General features: G+C 47.9%; 2 long non-coding RNA genes across 4 annotated transcripts in view; one reads left to right on the plus strand and one right to left on the minus strand.

The window, feature by feature from the left end:
- Positions 1 to 4,582: 4,582 nt before the first annotated feature.
- LOC116072179 overlaps positions 4,583 to 22,003 on the plus strand; it is a 104,301-nt gene continuing 86,880 nt past the window's right edge. For all 3 annotated transcript variants that reach the window (XR_004111341.1, XR_004111343.1, XR_004111342.1), the window contains exons 1-2: positions 4,583 to 4,876; positions 8,893 to 8,941. This is a non-coding gene — a long non-coding RNA (uncharacterized LOC116072179). The remainder of the gene's footprint in view (positions 4,877 to 8,892; positions 8,942 to 22,003) is intronic.
- Positions 5,392 to 7,029, minus strand: LOC116072181. The gene is made up of 2 exons (XR_004111346.1): positions 6,937 to 7,029; positions 5,392 to 5,602 (listed from the first exon to the last, which is right to left on the minus strand). It is a non-coding gene; the product is annotated as an uncharacterized LOC116072181 (long non-coding RNA).

Consider the following 22,003-nt stretch of genomic DNA (forward strand, 5'->3'; position numbering starts at 1 on the left):
GGTGGGGGGGGGGGAGAAGCTTTGCTGAGTCAGCATTGGTGGTAACTACCCAAAATTGCACGCATGAATAAAAGAAGTACAAGTGTAATTAAAAGGGGGAGGGGAGTGTCCATCAGTGCTCAACCAATATGTACTGATAGGGTATTGTTTGTAGTTTCAACAATTGTTAGTTAGGGGCCTGGGGGGCTGTGGCTCAGTAGAGTTCTTGCCTAGCCCTCTAGAAGCCCTGGACTGGCTCCTCAACACGAAGCACACATGCCTGGTAGTGCAAGCCTGTAATCCCAACTCTCAGGTGCAGGCGGGGTGGGAGGTGGAGGAGTGGGGGGGGCAGAAGTTCAAGGACATCCTAGACTACCTGTTAAGTTCGAGGCCAACCTGGACAATACTGAGAAATTCAGAAAGAAAACAGCACCAAAAAAGAAAAAAAAAAAGAAGAAGAAGAAAAGCGCGTGAGTTCTTTCTTAGAACTGCATGTGAATCTACGATTCTCTCAAAGTCCTCTGGTCTGATTTTCTAACGGTATGAATGCTACCGGACTGTACGTAGTCTTGCACGCCTTGAAACATACAAAGACAAGAGACAGGTGATTATTTCTTAAATCTGGGGACACTACCTCGTTCTTAAGTGCCACCCCCTCACGTTGCTGTCAGCGACTGCGGGAGTGTTGGATCTGGGAGTGGGCGAGGAGAATTCAGGGCCTGGCCTCGCTGCGATCAGGTGTGTGCAGAGGTGGGCGTTGATGTGAGCTAGAGGCAAAGCCCAGAAAGAATGCGACAAGGCAAAGCAGGCCGTCCTGTCAAAGGAGGAACCACGCCGAATGCCAGTTGGAGAAGGGTTTCAAGGAGGGTGCTGGAGCCTCGGGAACGCCCTCCCGTGCACCTTTCAGGAAGCGGTGGGCGGCGATCGAACCTCCTGGGAGCAGTAACCGAACCCCCGCCACGCACAGAACCAGGTGAGCGCCGGCCCCAGCGCGGAGGCGAGGCCTCCGGGCGACCGCCGCAAGCGTGCTGGGCTGCACGGTTCGCAGAGGCGGCGCCGGGTCTCGGAAGCTGCGGCGGAGACGCCAAGGAGGCTGAGAGTGCGGAGAGGGTGGGGCGCTGCGGAGATCCCGCCGGCGCCAGCCGAGGAGCTGCGGCTGACTGAGGACGCGCTCGCCCAGGCACGTGGGTGTGGAGCCACCGGCGCCGCCCGGCCTGCGCTCTGCAGCACCGCAGCGCGGGTGCAGGCGCGGGAGCCACCGCGCTGGGGAGGGCTGGGACGCACGGCCCGCACCGCATCCTGGCCCGACGCCTGGAGGCGCTCTCCACGCGCGTCCTTTCCCCGCTGCCCGGGCCTCCTTGAATCTCCGGAGTGGGAAGCCGAAAGCTGGAGGCTTTGTCCAAGGGTGGTTGGGGACACTGGAGCTTCCAAACCTTTCGCCCACACCCCCGACTAGGGATGACGGTGCGGAGACATATGGACACTGACCTGCCTACGGAGCACCTTAGGGGTCTGCGGGACCTCTACCCACAAGTGAACCCACGACCCTGGAAGAGTAGTCAGGTTCCACGTAGGTGGACCCCGAGCTGGGGTAGCAGCGGACCGCCGTCGTGGGTGCTCCGCAACGGCTGCGCCCAGCCCTGGGCAGCTACGCGTGCCTAGTGGGGGTGCAGCCCAGTGCGCTGGGGACGAAAATGGTGGGCAGGGCGCGAGGTGAACAGCCAACAAGGTGGGGGCAGGGGGGGCAGAAAGCATGAGAAGGTAGGGGTTCCACTGTCGCAGCAACCCTGCGGTAGGCGGGAAGGAGACGACAGGGTCAAGGTGGTGCCTGCCAGGTGCACTGTGGTTCGGGCAGGCCTTGGTCTGCTCTAGTAATGAACAGAGGGGAATCTCGGCTCAGACTCTTACTGCTGCTGGCCAGTGTGCAGGCAGGGATTTAGCATAGGGACTTGGAGGAAGGAAAGAGAGGAGGACTGTGCCCGCTATAGTAGGGAATGATGACACTTGGCGCAGCTCTCGAGGACCTGCCTGCAGACAGGGAGCCTCCGAAACCCTTTTTATCCCTGGACCCCAAACCTGCCATTTGTCCCACTCCACCACGCCCTCTTCGCAGCTTTCCAAGACTGACCTTCCAAGACTGACTGTCGATACTTCCAGATCCCTTTTAGATTAAAAATCAGGACAGATTCTGCACTTTATTAATATGCCCCACCCCTGTCGCCATAAAGCAGCTTCTCAAGATCCTAAGGTGTGTCACTCCAAAGGCACAGTTCGACTGACCTCTGACCGCACCGCAGGAGGACACTGAAAGCAAACACTCTGCAATGATCTGTCCCGTTCAGTGTCACCCCCTTTACCCCCGCTGTTGTGTGTTTTCTCAAAAGGGCGTGGCCCTGTAGACAAGCAGGAGTCGAAGTCAGGGACCTACCCCGATACAGACACTGTCACAAACACTCCCACCCTACACTACAAAGGTGTGTCTGCTCTTCGCATCAGCTGCACTGGGCTGTCTCTCTCAATGGTACCCAAGGGCCGGACACCTGAAAGTCCAGGATCTGATAGCACACACCTCCAGCTGTGCCGGATCCAGCGTGTGCACGTGTGTGTGTGTGTGTGTGTGTGTGTGTGTGTGTGTGTGTGTTGCATTTAACTGCACCATCATTCCCAGACATGCAAGATAAAGCACTGAAGGGGGAGGGGGCAAAACCAAAAAATTGGAATATACAGTTTCAAGTTCGAAATCACAACCTTGAGGCTCTGAAGGAGTGTTCACCTCCTTCCTGTCTAGGCTTCCGGATATCACATCTTTGAATACACGCCAGAACCTCAGACATGATCTCTCAGGCAATGCCACAAGCAAGCAGTGTTTTCCCAGCTCCCAGCTCCTTACTAAAAAGGGGCGTGTGTGTGTGTGTGTGTGTGTGTGTGTGTGTGTGTGTGAAGTGGATTATTCCCCCCTTTAATATATAGTGTAGTTTTGGGAAGGGCAGCGAGGCATCCGCTTGGAAATAAGATGCTTCTTAATTTGACAGGCCCCTCTCTCCCATTGGTAGCTTTTCGGAGTCCTCCAAAGTTCTGTCTAGTGTTGGTGCTTGAAGCTTTACATACAGTTAAACTTCCTACTAAGCAAACCTGCTGGACATTTGCCCTGTGCCTAGTGAAGCCAGACACGCATGTATCATGAAGGGGTTGGGAAGACCCTGTGGGTTGAGGGTGGCATTGCTTCGCGGGTAGAGGCTGAGAGGGAAGTTGGAGTGCAATGGGACCAAGGACCAGAGTCCCGCCTTCGTCCTCATCTGTGCTTTGGACTATGCGGTTTCGGCCTTGGCCAAAAACTGCATCCACGTCCAAAGCTAGTACAAAACTCCCTTGCACAGAAGTTAGAAAAGAAGCCAGTGTAGAGAGAGACAGTTTGCTTCTAATAATCGCATAAGTATGCCCACAGTATGGCCCAAGTGGCGAGCAGACGTGGGATTCACGGTTCCCATGTGCTGCTGGGGTTGTCGCAGATGCGTCCGCGGGCATTGCAGCGGACGTGACACCGCATTTTCTCCGAATTCCTGCCATCTAGGATGGTGCAACCAAGGGAGGGGGTCACGGGGAGGTGGAGTGAGAGGCTGCGGAATCCGCTCTCTCTGCAGAGAACTGGAGGTTGGAACAGCGCGAAACTCCGAAGGCGTTCACATTCGAGAGAAAAGCAACGCCCGGGCGTGGGTGGTTAATAGCCGGCTTCCCACAACCATGAGGCTCGTCCCTGGCGGCTTCACTACCTTATGTTTTAATTTGACCTTTATTGGATCTTTGCTCCCCTAGGCTGAGGACTGGATTTGCACTCAGAAGACCACTGCCCTCTCTGGGGAGGGCGGGCCTTCTACTGCGGCTCCCTTCTCCTGAGGGAGCCGGCTAGAGTTCGGAACCTTGTAGACCTTGGAAGTTATCAGGCATCCCGGGCGTGGTCTAGTCGTGGGTTGGGGGTTTTCTAGCCTTGGAACTGGGCGGTGTCTGCAATGCATTGCTTTGCCTTAAGCTGTTCTTAGGTACTCTCGCCGGTGCGCAGAAAGAGACAGAGAGGGGAGGGGTCACTCTTGAGTATGAAGTGCCCGTGGTCTATCCCGAGTGCCAGTGTGTGTGCGTGCGTGCGTGTGTGTGTGTGTGTGTGTGTGTGTGTGTGCGCGCGTGTGCGTGTATGTGTGCGTGCGCTGCAGCCGAAGAGGGAGGGTTCTACTGCCAAGGGCAGGGCGGAGGACTATGAAGGCCGGCTGGTAGTGTGAAAGCCTTTCCCAGGTTCAGCTGCGGTGATCATCCGGCACTGCAGCTAAAGGGGCTGGTTGCACCTTGCCTGCTCCCCACGCCTTCCCTGTGTTCCCCGGCTTTTCCGGGAGGAAAGATGGGGTACCCATAGCGGGTGGGGCGCGCCGGCCGCCCAGTCGGATGGTCACGTGTCCCCCTCCCCCCCTACTGCAGCGGGAGTTCCAATCAGAGCGCGCCAGGGGGCTCCTCCCGGGCAGGAACCACCCGGCTCCGCGGCGCGGGGTGGGCCGCCATCACCTGACCGCCCGCCCCCGCCCCCCGCGAGTAAGGGGCGGTGGTAGCGTCTGCTCGGTTACAAATGGCCCCTCCCGCCCCGCTCGCCCGCTCGCTCGAGCTCGGCGCGGACCCGCCCGGGAGCGCTCCTCGCAGCAGCTGCCCGGGTCCCACCGCCCTACCGGGCGCAGGCGATCAGACTACCTCGGAGGGCGCGCTCAGACACCCAGACGTCCGGCCACCTCAGTGGGGACACTCCGCACCCTGTGATCCGACCACCCGCGGAGGGGCCCTAGCCCTCCGGGTGGGCGTGCTGGGCTTCTCTGCGGTGGAAGTCTGGACCACAGATTGTGACTTCTCTTCTTAGCAGTAGGTGAGTGCCCAGCGGGAGCGCAGGCATGGGATGCCCTCCTACCGTGCGGGAACCCCGGGATCCTCTAAGGCTCGGGAGGTTTGATGTAATGACTAAGTCAAGCTTGCAGAACAAGTCCGAAGTCACTAGTCTTCTGGGCCTCCTTTTCGAGTTTCCCCACTCGCTGGTTTGGGAAAGCGCTTTGATTTGAGGAATTCTTGTCTTGAGATACTTGACAAAGGTTGAAAAGACACTCAGATAGGAGCCAGTAGCTGTAGCTAGCTGGCGCAGGCTGGGTACACTCGGAGTGTCTGAATGTGGGGGGCGGGGGCCCTTTCAGAATCAGCCCTGGGTAGGGCTAGGGCGAAGCCTCTGCGTCGGTCCGGTCACTCTGTCCCCAAAAGCCACTTGAAATGCCAAGGAGAGAAGAAACAGGGTGTAGATGTTGCTAACCAGTTAACCCCCTCCGTTTCTGATCTATCCCTGTACTGCAGGTTATTCTGCCAAGGATGTGTGAGACTTGGAGGCACCTAGGAAACATCATTTTTACTTTACGACTTTTTGGCAGAAAATATGCATTAAAGTGTTGAATTACGAGGAAAGATGGAGAAAACAACTTAATTCGCGTTTTTGTAAAGTTTTTGTTTTAAATGCAAGGCAGTAGAGATGTAGGTATTTAAATCATATTTTGCGACTATACCTTTGGCTTTATGGTCCATATATTTCTTATAACCTTTCAAACAAAACCTAGAAGAAAAAGAAATAAATAGTTAAATAAATAAATACCAAGGTGTGGGGGGGGGGAAGACAGAGAGAGAGAGGGAGGGAGAGAGAGAGAACAGGACTTCTGGGGAATAGAAGACAACCTCCTTTGATGAGTACAGTGATGGCCAATTTAATTTGTCATATGCCACTGAAGGGAATGTCAAGCTGATAACATGCAGACTGGGAGAAAATGAAGTAGGAGTTGCCCCTAGAGGAAGAAATAAGCCCTGATCCAATTACGCTGGGGAAAGAGCTGAAGGCTAGCCCTTCTGTACTGGAGCTGAGCCTTCCTGCTGGAGGTGGAAGGGTGCAGTTTTGGGATAGAAGCTCTGAGTTCAGACACCAAGCAGCATAAAGATGAGAGGGGGGCGGGGAAGAAGAGGGGGAGAGAGTCAGGATTGGGAAAATGGGTGTGTCCGAAGACAGCTCTCACCCATTTACTCTAGCTGCACTTGCTGAAGGGTTGAAAGGTGTGCTGACTCATAAGGATGCCATCGGGGCTTAGCACAGTTAGATTTCACTTCTAGATCTTAACCTAGATATAGATATAGATATAGATATAGATATAGATTCATTCTTATCAGTCTCCTCCCTAGGAGATTTTCCTTGGGCTTTTAGATTCACCCCCTTCATTTTGATAACCACCATCCTCCCTGGTGTACACATCTCACTTGGCTTGACACAAAGGTTTTCATCTCCCTTGTAACATTAGAAACAGTAACAGTCTTAACCACTCCATTATGTTCAAGGTATTTGTGGAGAATATTGGAAAACTAGAATATGAACAAATCAGTTTTTCTGAACAGCAGAGAATCTCTTTGCCATTACACTGCAAGACCAGGGAGCCCCACCCTTCTTCTGAGTGTCTGCATGACACTAGGGAAGGAACCCTGCAGCAGTGCAGGGCCAGGCAGCATCGGGCTCCAATATGCCTGTGCTTATGTGCACTGATATTGGAGGGGGGCTACAACTCCTGTGCAGATTTCAAAACCTAATATTACTCTGCTTCACCTGTCAGCTTCACAAACCATTATTTGTAATAACTCTGAGAGGCTGATTTTGCTGGAGAAGACACAGAGTGAGAACTGCTTCAAAACTTTACGGTCTGGGAGATTGAAAGACATGGCGAGAACAGACAGCAAAGGCTTTGGATCTCCTGATAAGATTTCTTGATAAAAATAAGGGTTTGAGTTTTTAGTGTTTTGTTTTCTTTGATGAGGTTTTCAGGTAGTATATGGAATAAACCAGCTTGTGTGATAGTTAAGCATCTGGTATCTTTATGAGAACAGGAAGAAGAAATAAATGGATGAACTAACCCTTTACTGCAAGCTCCATCAAGCAGAACTGAGTCAGGATGTGCCACATCTGATTAGAGGAAGCCACCACTGCCAAGACAAGATTTCAAATCTATAGGAAAAAAAGTATTATAAGCCTCTTGAAGAAAGAGGCATTCGGAATTCATAATTCCTGATTCTCACTGCTACCCGTCTGTGTATCATCCGCACAGACAGCAGGGCTCACCAAGAGGAAGAGAATCTAAACCATTTTTACTTTCCTAAAAAAAAAAAAAATTTTTTTTCCTCTAGAAAGATGCCCACTTGTCTACCTACCATCCATTCTTAAGGTAGATAAATTATTTAAAAAGATATTTCTCACCTGATAGCTAGAATGAGCTAGCACATTTCCAGATCTGGCTGGACCTGTTAGCACTTACCTCAGCCATTACTCTGAGTGAAAATTACATGTTCCTTTTTAAAGCGATAATTCAGGTTCAAAGCTGTGAAGCTCCTTCTGTCCCCACAACACACGCACCTTACATTATTGTCCCCTTTTTTAAATTTACAAAACACAACTACAAATCCTAGTACCTTGAAGGCTTTGAGTCACTGGAACAAGCAATCAGGTAAATTGCCTGTGATTTCGGGTCATTCTAAAAATCAAAATCGATTTCAGTAGCTTCAGGATTCACATGGAAGATCCTAGCTCTAGCGCTCAGCTTGGATGCTAGTGCCTGAGCAGCCATACCTCAGAGGGTCTTTTCCTAAGATATCCAGTGATTATCTGAGGAAGCTGGCACTGTTTGCTCGCTGTTGATTTCAGTGTGAGAAGGTTCCAGAATACTACTGCCTTGAGTTCCCACAGTAAATATACAAACTGCATTGTGTGAGGAACATTTCAGAACATCTCAATGAAGCCGGCGACCTGGCAGAATTAACACCTGCCCTGCTAAAGCATGCCAACAAATCTTTTTTTTTTTTTTAACCCCAAGAGAGATGTTGCTAATGAACACATCTTTTTCAGGACACTGGAGAGGATTGAAGGACAAAGGGAGGGGGTGTCTGATGTCTGTCTTAGAGTGGGCCTCTGGGAATCTTTTTCATCTGCCCACATCACATCACACCTGAAATTTATAAGTGGTTTGATAAAAACCCAGTTTGCAAATCAGCCATTTCAGGGAATTTTAGATTTCTTACATTTGAAAATTGATACATTTTTATTCATTAATTTTTATGTATTTGAAAACATACATTTTTATTCTCTCTTTCTCTCAGGCATGTGTGTGTGTGTGAATGCTCGAGTGCGTGCATGTGCGTGTGAGTGTGTGTGTGTGCAAGAGTGTGATAGTATAAAGTAGCTTTACTTAAAAAAAAAAAACCTGAAAACTGGGTGTGGTGGCACATGCCTGTGGTTGCAGCACTCTTGAAAGACTAAAAAGCAGAGAAGGATTCATGTTCCCAGACCTTGTCTCAAAACAAGCAAAACACAGAAGCCACAAGCCAGTAGTCCCCACCCCAACATTTGGAATTGCAACTCTTTTCATTTGAAGTGGCATTAAATACTTGCACAGATATTTCTGCAGGATTCAAGAATGCGCTTTGCATGCACATTCTGCCGCATGCACTCGCATCCCACACAGATGAGTTTGCTGCTCAGGGTTGATTGATTTTCATTTTGAGGAGACTCTGAGGTTGTGGATATTAGGTTCTGGTTCCATTTATCTATGCTATCTCTGGACCATCAAGTAGGTTCTAATTCCATCTAGATGGGCTATCTCTGGACCATCAAGACCCTCCAACTTTTTTCAGTATCTCAAAATGTCATTTTTTTAGGATCCTAATTTGAAAGCTTGGAGTCAAAATACTGTGAGTAGCTTTGCTCAGATGCAGTTCAGAATTCATCTGCTCTGGTCAAACTACTTCTACTGTTCTCTGACACTCACAGATTTGCAGACAACCCTAACTGCTAATGCTCTGGCTGTTTTGGTCTTGCAGGTGTTGACTGGTCCGACTGCTGCCCTTCTGCTTGAGAGGAGTTCAAACTGTAAGTTCAACAAACTAAATAATTAAATATTGGTAGTTTTAGAGATCTATACTGTTTTTCCAGTCTGTCTACTCAAGATTCCAGCTTCCTAAGAAGGAAGAAGGGGTGAAGACCATCCCCTGGGGGGGGGGGATGTGTGACATGGGGACATTTATTTACAACCCAACAGTATGACTTTCTAGGAACTGTTTAGGCCATTGCAGTGGTTGACCAGCTTGCTTCTGAGCTCTTTTTGCTACATTGTTATAGGACATGAAGCTTCATTGCAGCCTTTGACTGGCTTCCTTCTGAGCTCTTCTTTGCTACATTGTAATAAGATATGAAGCTTTGGCATCTGGGTAATTTGATATTTCCCAGATGTCTTTTTCTTTCTGGGTAGCCTTTTGTGTTTTCATATCTTGGTTCGAGCAGATGGCTCTTAATATATAGATACCTCCGGATTCGGGAGCTGAATTATTTGAGGTCAGATGAAATTCTGTGGTTAGCAAGTTAACATATACACTAGCCAAATGCTGGCTCCCAGCTGACCAAGGCTGTGCTCATAGAGTACTATCCTAGTAGCTTATAAAATGGAATGTATTAAAGTACTCAACAAAGAAGCTGCACAGGGCAAGACCTTACAGACTTCCTGGGACTGGTTCTGCCTTCTCTACCCTATGGGGTGTCAAGTGCTTCAGATGTGACTCTTTCAGCAAGGGGGGTTACATGTGCTTTGAAGGGATTGGTGCTGGAGAGACACACTGCTGCTTCATAGCCTTGACATGTAACTTCAAATATTTTTAAAAAATTCTCAGGCACTTAATACATTCTGCCAGAGGCTGGGCTCTGAAAAGCTGGTTTTTAATAGAAAAGACATTTCTCTTATCTTCTCTCTTGTTTTTCTACCGTCCTGTGTCTGCCTCCTTGTCTAAACCATGAATTTCTATATCATTCACTTCACTTAGAAATACCACTTCCATTTTGTTTCTCTGTATCTTATTGCTAGAACTGCTAATAGACTTTCAACACAAATAGTGTATTGATCACCAAAATCTCTTTCGAGCTTGACTGAATATACATAATGAGGTGTCAATCGGAGGAAAATCTCATAATAAATGGCAGGCGACTTATATTCATGAGAAAAATGTCTTGGACAGCACACAAAATATCATGTCTACTGTACCATGACAGGCTCACCTCACCGGTCTCGGCCGGTCTCTGCGCATTCATGGTGGATGTTTAATAGAGAAGGCAGGGTTAGAATGCCAAGTTCCTGAATCTTTCCTTTGTTTGTGTGAGAGGCATTTTGTACACTCCACAGAGTATAAACATCTTCTAGAAGCACCGCCAGCAAGAAAGATCTTTTATACCTGAGGAATCCATAAATTGCAAACAAATCTGTTTAAGTTGATGTATATTTAAAATCAGCTACTGATTTATGCAGTCCATATTTTTAAATTTTTTACCATGTGTGTACCAGGGCATACACACACTGTATGCAAATATTTTCAATGCATGTATGGGAACACACAGTATATTTAGAGAGAAGCCTGTTTTACATAAATTATTTTTAAGAGCAACCAAACAGAAGAATAGCCATGCATTAGGAAAGCCACATTTTAATCCCAGCATCCCTCCTTTAAGCTTGCTGTTGGATGGTATGTGAAGGAATTTCATTTTTATAATTTTATATGAAATTCTGCTTTTTCTACCAGAAGTCTTGGATTATTTCTGCAAGCCCAGTACTGTAGAGGCTGAGGCAGGAGGATAGCTATGAGTTCAAGGACAGCCTGGGCTACAGTGTCAGGCCCCGTGTCAAAACAGTTGAATTTCTAACCTTCCTGGTCCACACCTTTAATCCCAGCTCTTGGGAAGCAGAGGCAGGGGGATCTTGGTGAGTTCCAGGCCAGCCAGAGCTACTGAACTAGTGTGACCTTGTCACAAACAAAAACAAAATGGTCAATCAATACAAAGGACGGGGATGGCTGGATCCCAGGAGCTTGCTATCCAGCAAGCCTAGTCTACCTGGCAGACGAGAAGCTGAGGAAAGACTGTTTCAAAAAACAAGGAAGATAGTGCATGAGGACAACAGCTGGGATTAACCCTCAACCATCACACTTTCAGCACACAGCTGTATGTGTACCGACATAAACACGCACCCACACACATGCACAATTACTGCTTCTATTAATAATAATACATATCGCTTTTCCTGATCAAGCAGTCTTTGAGAAGCTGAGTGTCCCCAGTGAGAAGGGACCTTCAGGGTGATACCTTCAGGTGGGTGACGGTAGGCATTTCTGGCAGGGTCAGGTTCCTTTATGCACTGACTTGGCAACTATGGCTGGTGGTTGCCTATAGAGAATCCTGCTACTGAGGGATCATGGGAGGTCCACAGCATTAGTTGGCACACTGCTCCGCCCCATGGCAGACCAAAGTGTGGTGTTTTCCCAGTCAACTGGGTGAGATACAGCCCAGTTACCATCCGACATGCCACCTCTCTCTAAGCAAATGGCTTTTGCCATTGCCAAAAATCAAATTTTGGGTTTTTTTTTTAAACATAATGATTTAGCATATGCATGTGTGCGTGCTTGGTGGTGAAAATACCATAGTGTGCTGTGGTAGTCAGAGGACAGCTTGTGGGAGTCAGTTCTCTCCTTTCACCATATGAGTTGCAGGGATCAAACTCAGGTAACCAGGCTTGGCAGCAAGTTCTGATATGCAATGGATGATGGGGCTAGGGGAGGCTCGCAAAAAGAAATTGATGTTTAGAGAGATGGCTCAGTAGATAAGAGCACTTGCCTCATCACCATGAGGTTCTGAACTCAGATGCCAGCACATATATAACAAGCTAGACGTGGTCATATGTACACCTGTAACTTATATACTCAGTGTGGACAGAGACAGGAGGACCATTGAGGCTTGTGAGCTGCCAGCCTATCTCCAGGTTCAGTGGGAGATCCTCAATAGAGTAGGACACCTGGCATCCTTCTCTGGCCTCTTGTATATATGTACACATAAACACACCCCACACACGGTATCATCACCCTGTGAACAAATGTCTGTTTCTGCTTCCTGAAGCACTTAAGATGTGTCAACGTGTGGTGTGCTGTGGTCTCCCATGGCCTCCACCTCAGGAGGTATGTGGTGTGGTCTCCCATGGCCTCCACCTCAGGAGGCATTTACACTAGTCCATGTGCCAATGAGGGCAAGTACAGCTGGTGAGGTGTAGAGACTTGACATTAAGCTCCAGCCTTCCCTCCCACACCAAGAACTTGCACCTTTTCCCTGCTGCTTTGAGGAGATGTTTTTCATTTATTTTTATTGTTTTAAGTTTTTAGTTAGCAAATGGATGGGGTACAAAGTTTGCTGAGAAAATTGATTACCAGAAAGCTGGTATTTAGAAGTTCAGGGATGTGCATTATGGGAAAGCTGCCCTTACTGTTAAATGATTACTATAAAATATGTCTGATGAATAATCTACATATATTATTATGTATGTCAACAGCTTGGTTCCAATTAAAAACTGTATAGGGTGTGTGTGGCTTTTCAGAGTCAGTCAGCTGCATAGCTTATGCTTGCAGACTATGCTGGTGCGATTTTATGAAAGGTAAGTTTAAACTCAGCCGTAAGAACAAGCCTCATGAATTTTAACCTGCAGAGAAGCGCATATGCAAACGTTGGAAGAAAAATGGGACTTCTTGGATGTCTGTGATGAAAGAGAAAATTAAATCCTAGAGAAAGGAAACTTGGAAAGGAATAAAATATTCCCAAGGAATTGAGTAGGAAATCTACATTTGTAGACCTTGTTTGTCTTGAATGTTGGGTGGTTTACTGATGTATCTCACTAAAATGGGCCAGAAAAAAATTAAATGTTTTTTTTTTCCCCCTGCGGACTTGTTGGCATAGGCTGTAGCATTGGACCCCCGTAGTACATTACTCACAGGATCCATTTTCTCATTGAAAAAACATTAACATATCTTTTGGCTACATACTATCCAGTTTGATAATATAAATAAACACACTACTTAAATACATTGTTTTCTTGCCAGTTTAAAACCTATACTTAGACCACAGTTTTAAACTTATACTTAGAACAAATTGGGTAGAATCAAAAACAGCTTCAGTATACCCACCAAATTTTCAGTATTATTTTTGCATCATTTAAAAATATGTTCAAGGACCAGGGAGATAGCTCTGTCGATAGAGTAGTGATCTGAGTTAGATACTTAGGACCCATGTTATAAAAGGGAAAGTGGGGGAGGCCACATGTGACAATAAATGCTTGTGATCCTAGCATTAGCGATGCAGAAAGGAGGGCACCCTGGGTGTTTACTCACCAGCTATCCCAGCTGAATGAGTGAGTGCCAGGCCAGTGAGAGATCCTGTCTCAGAAAAACAAGGTGGGCAGTGACTTAGCACCCTGAGGGTGCGCTCTGGCCTCACATGAATGTGTACATATTCAGAATCATGCACACACCCACACTCACACTCGCATAAGGATACTCATATACATAAGCATACACACACACACACACACACACACACACACGTATTCAACATCACCTAGAAAGCAGCAGAATGTACAGCTGTTTCACAAGTGTGATGTCACCACCTCTGGAGTTTGCTGTTTTGTGGCACAGCAGTTAAGAAAGATCTAGATGTCCCTATACATTCATTTCTTCATAACTGCATTTTCCACAGCCTAAATGCAGCATGTTTAGAGAGACTAACAGGATAGAAAGGCAGCTGAAACACGCTCTCACAGCGATGTAAATGAGACCAAGAATAATGTGGTAGATGAAGATGATAATTTGCTTTTAAAATTTTGCAAGGTTGGTTTTTAATTCCACTTTAATAAAACACACATTTGGGTAAAAAAAAATTCAGTGTATGTAGTAATACAGTTATCATCAGAGTAGTTGGGTATAAATTACTTTTAATAATTTAGCTTTCTGTGTAATAAATAGTTTATTTAAGGTTTTATTGCTTGTGAGGGGGAAATTGAGAGGAATTTGATTAGGGTGTGTATCTAGGCATCATGCAAGTTGGTCTTCCCAAGGAAAACCTGAAACTGAAAAGCCTACAGCTCGCCTTCATGTGTCTCTCAAACCTCTAGATTACCACAGAAACAAGAATAATGTTAAGTCCACAGAGATGTATAACATTCTTATCAATAAATGTGCACTAAATAATTATAGGACATAGAGTATGGAGTCATTAAGTACCTTGATGCTTACATGTATATGTCATTTCATATGAGCCAAAACCATTCCTGTTTAACCGAAGCCTAATGCTTAGACATGCCTAAATGTTGTGTAAAATTAAAGAAAGTGGGCTTGTTGGTTTCCACTACTTAACTTTTGTGTGAGACAGATACTATACTAAGTTACTTTCTGGGTGGCTGGGGATGTCTCAGAGGGTAAGACACTTGCAGAGCAAGTGTGCAGACCTGAAGCTGGATGTGGTTATTGCCCATCTATAATCACTGTGCTCTTATAGTGAGATGAGAGGTAGAGACTGGGGAATTCCCAGACACTGGAATGCCTGTGTGGAACGGAGCCCAGCCTCAGACCAGGTGGAAGGAGGAAGGATGAGCACTCAAGGTTGTCCTTAGACCTTCACAGGTACACCATGGCCTGTGCGAGCCTACAGTTGCACACACACCCAGAGATTTTCTTGTTCCTAGGGAGATCGCCATAGCCTCCCAGAAACTGAGTGATGATTTGTTTGTTTGTTTGTTTGTTTTTGTTTGTTTGATGAGGGTGAGGAAGCTTTAAGGAGCTAGATTCTTTTATTTTTAAAAGTAAAATATGAATCCAACTACTGTACTTTGAGCTTGGGTTTCCTCTTTTGGCTTTCTGTGGCTTTGGCCCCTTCAGACCATGTTTTGGCCACAACTATGTAACAGTAATGATATGCAAACTCAGTGAAAGAGGAACTGGATTTTGACTCATCCAAGTAGATGGTGGCCTTGCCTATGAATTCTGTCCCCAGGGATAGGAACATTCCATATCAGAGCCAATGTGATTTCCAGACTAGGCAGCCACACATGCTTCATGTCCTCCACCTCATTGATGGATGTCCCCTGTGCTTGGCATGAATCCAGCCTTGTTTATGCTCCCACTAAGCTCTACCTCAGACCTGGGTTCTTTTTCTGCTCCCTAGACACCTGAGCTTTTCCACAAAGTTCTTCAAAACCATTTTTTCCTCTTATTCTTATAAGATGAAAGCTTACAGAGTTCACTATAAGATTTTAAAATGTGAAACCTACCCAAGTCCACGAGATTGGGCCCTTGCATTCAGATACAATCCTTGGACATTGTTTTGGGGAAAGAACAAAAAATTAAGTCTCCATGAGGGTCTGCCTACGTCATGAAGGGTTAGCTCCTGCCGATGCTCTCTGCAAATGCTCCTCAGCCCACTGTGTACAGGGCTGGGATGTCTTGAAGTGGGCAAGCAGACAGCCTCTAAAGCTAGAATTTAAATTGGTAGCAAAATACAAACAACACAGCACACAGGGAGGGATTATAGTGGTGACGGCCTATGCTTCTTGGGAGGTGTTACTAAATGCAAGGAAGTCAGCAAATGCCAGCGTTTTCTTCTTTTCCTTTGTATGCCCAACAGATAACCACTGAAAGTGACCATGGCGACAGAACCCTCTTAGCTCTACTAGCGCTGAACATGAGCTTATTTGGTTGTATACAGTACCAGCATCTTAACTGTGTCATGCTGTGGAACTCAGTGATACCAGACATGTCCTCTGTGTGTACAGCTGCTTTGTGCTCGAAAGATGTCCAGAGTGCCTAAGAAACTAAATGTATCACCTGATGAAAAAATTTTTAAATGTCATATGTTTTCTACATATTGGTTCATTCAGGTTTGATGACTGATGGACAAATGTTGGTCCTGCACTAAAGTTCTTAATGCTCTGGAAGTTGGTGGCTGGGTGGTGCCAACCTTGGTGTGCCCTAAGCATGATGGTGGCACAGCTTGAGGCTCAGGCTTGGTCTAGGAGGACCAAGTCCTCTTGGAATCGGCTTATGGTACCACTGCAGCTCCAAGACTTGGTGTCCAGCTTGCTGCCAGTGCCAATGGGGTGTGACTTTTCAGTGCTCTTGAATAGGTGTTCTTGGCAATGAGGAAGGCCTTTGTATTTCCCTTGGGTATGAGTAGGCTTCTGCCACTCTTTGTGGTCTCTCTCTCTCTCCCTCTCTCCCTCCCCACACCCTCATCCATATATTTAAGGCCAATGGCTCAAGGTGGCATGCCTTTTGCAATCCTGATTTCTGAGTCCTGGACTCTACCCGGCCTCAGGCCTTAATCATGTGTTGTAATCATAGCCTGCTGAGATTTACCATTTCCCTCTGCTCCACTGAGACTGAGTGAGATGAAGAAGCCTGTCTCTCATATATATGTGTGTGTGTGTGTTTGTGTGTGTGTGTGCATACATACTATGTATATATATGTGGTCTGCATGTGAGATATACATATATATATACATCTATATATGAATGACAGGCTTATTTATATACATTTATATACACACACATTTCATATATATACACATATATATGTATATCTCACATGCATACCATCCCCTGTCCTGCCTACTATCACCTCCTCCCTTCGGAGGTGTTAGTAGCTCTTCACTGACCCAGCATCTGCAGAGTGCTTTCCTGAGCCATGATGGTACTTTTGGAAAATACAACACCCCCCCAACCCCCACCTTCTATCACAAAATAAGGCCCTTAAGACATTTCAGACAAAGGCAGCTATAAGGAACAAAGGCCAGTCCACTTCCCCAGTTCCTTGTCTCCAGGATGGCTAGATCAAAGCTAGCCCAGTGGCTTTATCTCAATCCTTCCTGGCTGAGCCTGGGGAACTCCCATTTCAAGAATTACTGGTGCTTTGAGGGTGGCCTCAAATGTCTGAGCCATGATTTCAAAGTCATCTGCCTCCATCCCAGGAAAATCCTCAGAAATCTTCTCTGGGTGGTAAGTATGGATGTGCAAGCACTGGCCCTGCTTCTGAGTGACCTTGGTTGAGGAGAGTGGGAGCTGGAGTGCTGGGGGCTTCATCCTGCCAGCCAGGTAGGAGTCAGTCCTGGAAGAGGAGTCAGGCACAGTGTTAGAAGCTGAGAGGCACCTGTCAGCGCAAGCCTGAGGCAGCTCACCAAGGACTCCGATGTGTCGAGCGTAGGGTAGAGATGGGGGGAGGCAGCATGGCCAGGAGTGCCAGCTTTAGGTGTACCTTGCTCTCATAGCCCTTCAGTTCTGTCTTCAGGTACCACAGCCTACATGGATCTCCAGCTGCCTCAGCCTCCCTGACTGGCTGGGCTGGAACAGCTGTTCTTGATATGATCACTGCTGAATGCTACTGCTGTGTCCACAGTAGGTACCAGGCTGCTGAGGGTCATTGCAAGGCTGAGGTGCAATCAGCGCTGAGAGCTGACAGATTTCCTCACCTCACTCAGCCTCAGTGGGACAGAGGGAAGTAGTAAATCCCAGCAGGCTGTGACTACCAAATTGAGTAGGACATTTCCACATGCTTGTCACTGAGAGGCCATGGTGGTGGGGAGTGCATGGCCAGCCTTTCTCTCTCTCAGGTTACCTCCCTGCTGCAGCCCTTCTAGACCCAGAGATAGGTTGGACTGGGACCTGCCACCTTTCTGTAACCCTCTTAGGCCATGTCCCTTATTAGCCCAGAGGCCTGATGCCTAAGAGGAGGCAGACAGCTCCAGGAGGCCCCCACGCACGCGCCTCCTCACCAACAAGGCCTGGGCCTTCAGGGAAAACGCTCCTCTACTCTTTGCTGTCAGGCTCGGGGCTGACAATTAAGCCACTGAAAAAAGAACAATTCACAACAGGCCTACACAGAGAAGTCTTTTCATGCCACAAATGGCCAAATCGTCCCCGTTGGCACCATTTATGTCTCGTGTATAGGAGGGACTGTACTTGAGAAAATGGTCAAGAAGCCTTGCTCAGAAAAGGGTGTTTAGTGGTTCTATGGAAAGTATCCTGAGAGAGTTCATTGTTTCCAGCTGTGAGGTGGCCCTGGACCAAGAGCTCTGAGTTTTCTCAGTAGGGCGTGGGGAGTGTTCTGACACAGTGATGGTCACTCTGGCTGGCAGAGCCTTGGGTCATTGGGTCATTGAGACTATACGGCTGCTTCATGGCTGCAGTCAGGTCACAGGCCCTGCTCAGCTCCAGAACCATCACATAGGACACAGTGACCTGTATGTGCACAGGACCATGGAACCCAAGGCTTGAAACACACGGAGCCTCTGGCTTGGGCTCAGTGGTGGCTTGATGTCACAGTGCCAAAAGCTTGCATGGAAAGGACAATAACTTGCTGGCCTGAGTGCTCTATCCACTCACAAAGATGCTCACAGACACCCTTGGGAACTTCCCATACAGGCATGTTGATCCGAAGGTGTCTTCAGAGGGACCTGGTATGATTTTAAGGATACAGAGCAGCTGGGAAGCCCATTTTGGCTCATCTGCTCCCCACTTGGCTGGATATACCAAGTCAAGTCTCTTTTGCAGTTCCTATCATACCCTAATAGAATAGTGGAGAAGTAGATGCATATGGAATGTGGGGCCCTATGAAGGTCAGGGTCACACCTATCTACTGGGCCAGGGTCCGTGTCAGCCTCTGAATTGGGACTGTCCTGGGGTGTACTCTGTGTCCATTGGCCATCTGGCCTCCTGGTCCTTGAGCAGCAGCCTACGAGACATAAAGGAACAGCTGTCCCCAAGCCCCCATTATGACCACTGTGTTAACTTTGGAGCATTGCCTGGGCTGGGTGGCTGGCTGGCTGCTTCTGTTTTATCTCTGTAACCACCCATGCATTTTGTCCAGAGTGGGCAGGCCAATGGCCCAAGGTGGCATGCCTCTTGCCATCCTGCTGAGACTGGCCCTGCCGAGCTCCAGACTCCATACAGTCTCAGCCCTGGCTTCCGGACCCTCCACACCACCCACTCCAGGTGCTTCTGAGTCATGATCTGTGAAGAAGAAAGGGAAGATGGAGCCAGAGGCTTCATGTGTTCCAGGCCCTCATTTCCCACAGCTGCCTCCTCCCAGCTGGGCTAGCAGGCCCCTGCAACCATCCACGCACTTCCCAGGCCCCACTCGATTCTGTCTGACGTATAAGTGACTCATTTCCTCAAGTTTTCCTTTTTCTTTACTTATTAGAACAATGAACATTCTGCACAGGCATTTATATCTGCCTCAATTAAATGTTCCAAAAGCTATCAGAACATTTTTTTAAATATTAGACCCTGTGTCAGCAACATCTGTAGCCATATGCCCTCATCCCTGGAGATGGGCTTGGGCGGGGTCAATTCCCAGGCATTGTATCATAGGACAGACTTAGCCAGAAGAGGGCAGAGAGACAGGCGTCTCGGTTAATTTTCTTGTTACTGTGACCAAATCTTCTAAAGAAGCAACTTAAGGATGGAAGGGTTAATTTTGGCTCATGATTTGGAGTCCATCACGGTGGGGAAGGCACAGCTGCCGAAGCATGGGGCAGCTGCTCACAGTACATCCGCAGTCAGGAAACAGAGAAAGGCTCTGGGCTCAGCTCACTTTCTCCTTCTAATGTGGTCTGGGACCACAGCTTGTGGAATGGCCCTGTCGACATTTATGGTAGGTCTTCCCACCTCAATTAACCTAGCCTAGATAATTACTCACAGACATGCCCAGAGGCCTTTAGTGATTCTAGGTCCAGTCAAGTTGACAATTAATATTAGCCATCGAGATTGAATAGCAGGCTAATGCTTTGGGGTACACAGTGTGTGTTATCCCTCATGCCTCATGGCCATGTCAGCAAAATGAGAGCACAAGGCATATGGGCACAAGCTCTGGGGTGGTGGGGGGTACTGACTATAAGCTTCCATGCAGGGATTAGCTACTGAGCATATTCCTGAGTGCAACAGAACACATGCCTGAATTCAGACGTCTGGGGACACATCCTGGCTACACCTCCTCACTGCTGTGCCTCTTTGGGCAAATAATCGAAACTCTCAAAGAGTCAGATGTCGAATCTGTAAAAGAGTTTTGTTGCCACCCTAAGAAGCATGTTCAGCTTCTAGAAAGGGCTGTTCAGAACAAACCCAACTCACAATGACAATCCATGTAGATAGAGGCAGCTAGCTGTGTTAACCTTCCAAAACCAGAAGCCACATCTCAGGATTCTGGGAGAATATGTGTCTTAGGGTTTTTTTTAAATCTACTTAAGCCATGCTGAGTTCCACACAGAGTCTGTCTGCTCTGTCTTCTGCTGGTTTTTTTGTTTGTTTGTTTGTTTTGTTTGGTTTTTTTTCTCAATTGCTTCTTAATAAATGAGGCTAAAGCAGGTGTTGGTGCAGCTCTGGAAGCAGGCCTGGGCTCCCAGAATCCCTGTCCTGAAGTGTTTATACACTCTGTGTTTTCTTCCTTTGATTACCTGTACTGAGTGAGGGTGGGGACAGAGCTACACCTGCTGCTATACGTGCTATAGGTCTTCCTTTTGATAGACACCTGTCTGTTTCCAGAAAGCTCCTCTTAGACTCAGGCTATGCCACACCCAGTGGTCCTTCCTGTGCTGCAGCTGGGCTGCCTCTTGTCTGTCACAGCCTCTATCCCTTATCTAAAATCCAGAAAAAGACATCAGGTGGCACCAGGGCTACTGTATTAACAAGGAGTGTTGTTTAGGAACTCACCCAACCTCTTGCCCCGGCTGCCCCTGGCAGCCTCTCACCCCGCTGCCCCCTGGTGGGACATTCTCAGCCTTGTGCTGGTAGGCAGGATGTGAGTCTGGTTCAGGGGACTACAAGTCCCTCCTATGGTTGCCAGGCACCAAGAACACAGACAGCCAACTGTGTAAGCCCCAGCCTGCTGTCATCCTGGCATCTTCATCTCCTTCACACCCACACACTCCATCCAGAACTGCCATTAGCCGGAGCCTTTCCTCTCTATCTGGAGCCCAGGCTTCCCAGGCCCACACAGGTCAGGGCCTCTCCTATCTCTTTCCCCAGCCACTCATCATCCAGGGGCATCTTGCCCATAAGAATGTGTGTTGTTCCCTCCCTCTTCTCTTCTACTGGGCAACTTCTCCATGCCTTGGAGTTTTAGTTGTGTGCTTGGGGAACAGTTTGCTTCTTCTGGTCTCCACTAGCTGTAGTATTTACCAAGGCTGGGATGTGTCTGTTACTCTCTGTACCTTCTCCCTAAGCAGTCCTGACCATCATAACTGGAAGTGGAGACATGAACTCAAGAAGGCATACAGATTAAGAAATAATATCTGGGCACCATGTGCTCAGGTGAGAGGACCTATCAGAAGTAACTGGATGGGTACATGTGACTAAAGGGAGCCCCCAAGCCCACCCAGTGGCTTCTTCTGCCTTTGAAGCTACCAGAAGCCACTCAGGCCAGGCAGCACAAGTGCTTCTGGGAGCATGAAGGAACAAGGCATTTCCTCTCTCCTAAAGGGTATTGTACTCAGACTATGCTAGGGATGTCACAAGAGCCTAATGTGGCTCCTTAAGGGCCTTTGTCATGGGTACAGGTACTGACACAGTCTCAGTTCACTTATATCCAAGCTTTATGGAGTTAGTTGTCTTCATTCACTTCTCACCAAAAGAGGAAGTGTGGGCTCGGAGAAGCTGGTACTGCCTCCTCCCCTCCCCTCCTCCCCTTCCCTCCTTTCTTCTCCTCCCCATGAACCTACATTGAGCAGTCCTCCCCAGAAGAAGTGAGTGCTCAAATCTCTGCTTCACTATGATCCACACATCCATCTCCAGATTATCAGCAAGATGGGACTCTAACATAGACCAGGACAGTTCAGAGATGGAGATGGTTTGTAAGGCAGGGTGGAGTTTCTACCCACAGAATGTCGGCACTGTCTGGGTTGCCATCTATAATTGAGTGTCAACCAAGCAGGCTGGAGGTCTCACCCTAGGACTGAATGTTATCAATACCTGAGTGTAGTTGGAGGAAATGGATGGCAAGGAAGAAAAGCAGGCTCCTGACTCCTGACTGGGTGTGGCACCGTTTGCATCTATATCAGCATCTGGGGGCTGTGAGACAGGGCGGGGGGGG

The sequence above is a fragment of the Mastomys coucha genome, unplaced genomic scaffold (assembly GCF_008632895.1).
Source record: "Mastomys coucha isolate ucsf_1 unplaced genomic scaffold, UCSF_Mcou_1 pScaffold23, whole genome shotgun sequence".
Lineage (NCBI taxonomy): Eukaryota > Metazoa > Chordata > Mammalia > Rodentia > Muridae > Mastomys > Mastomys coucha.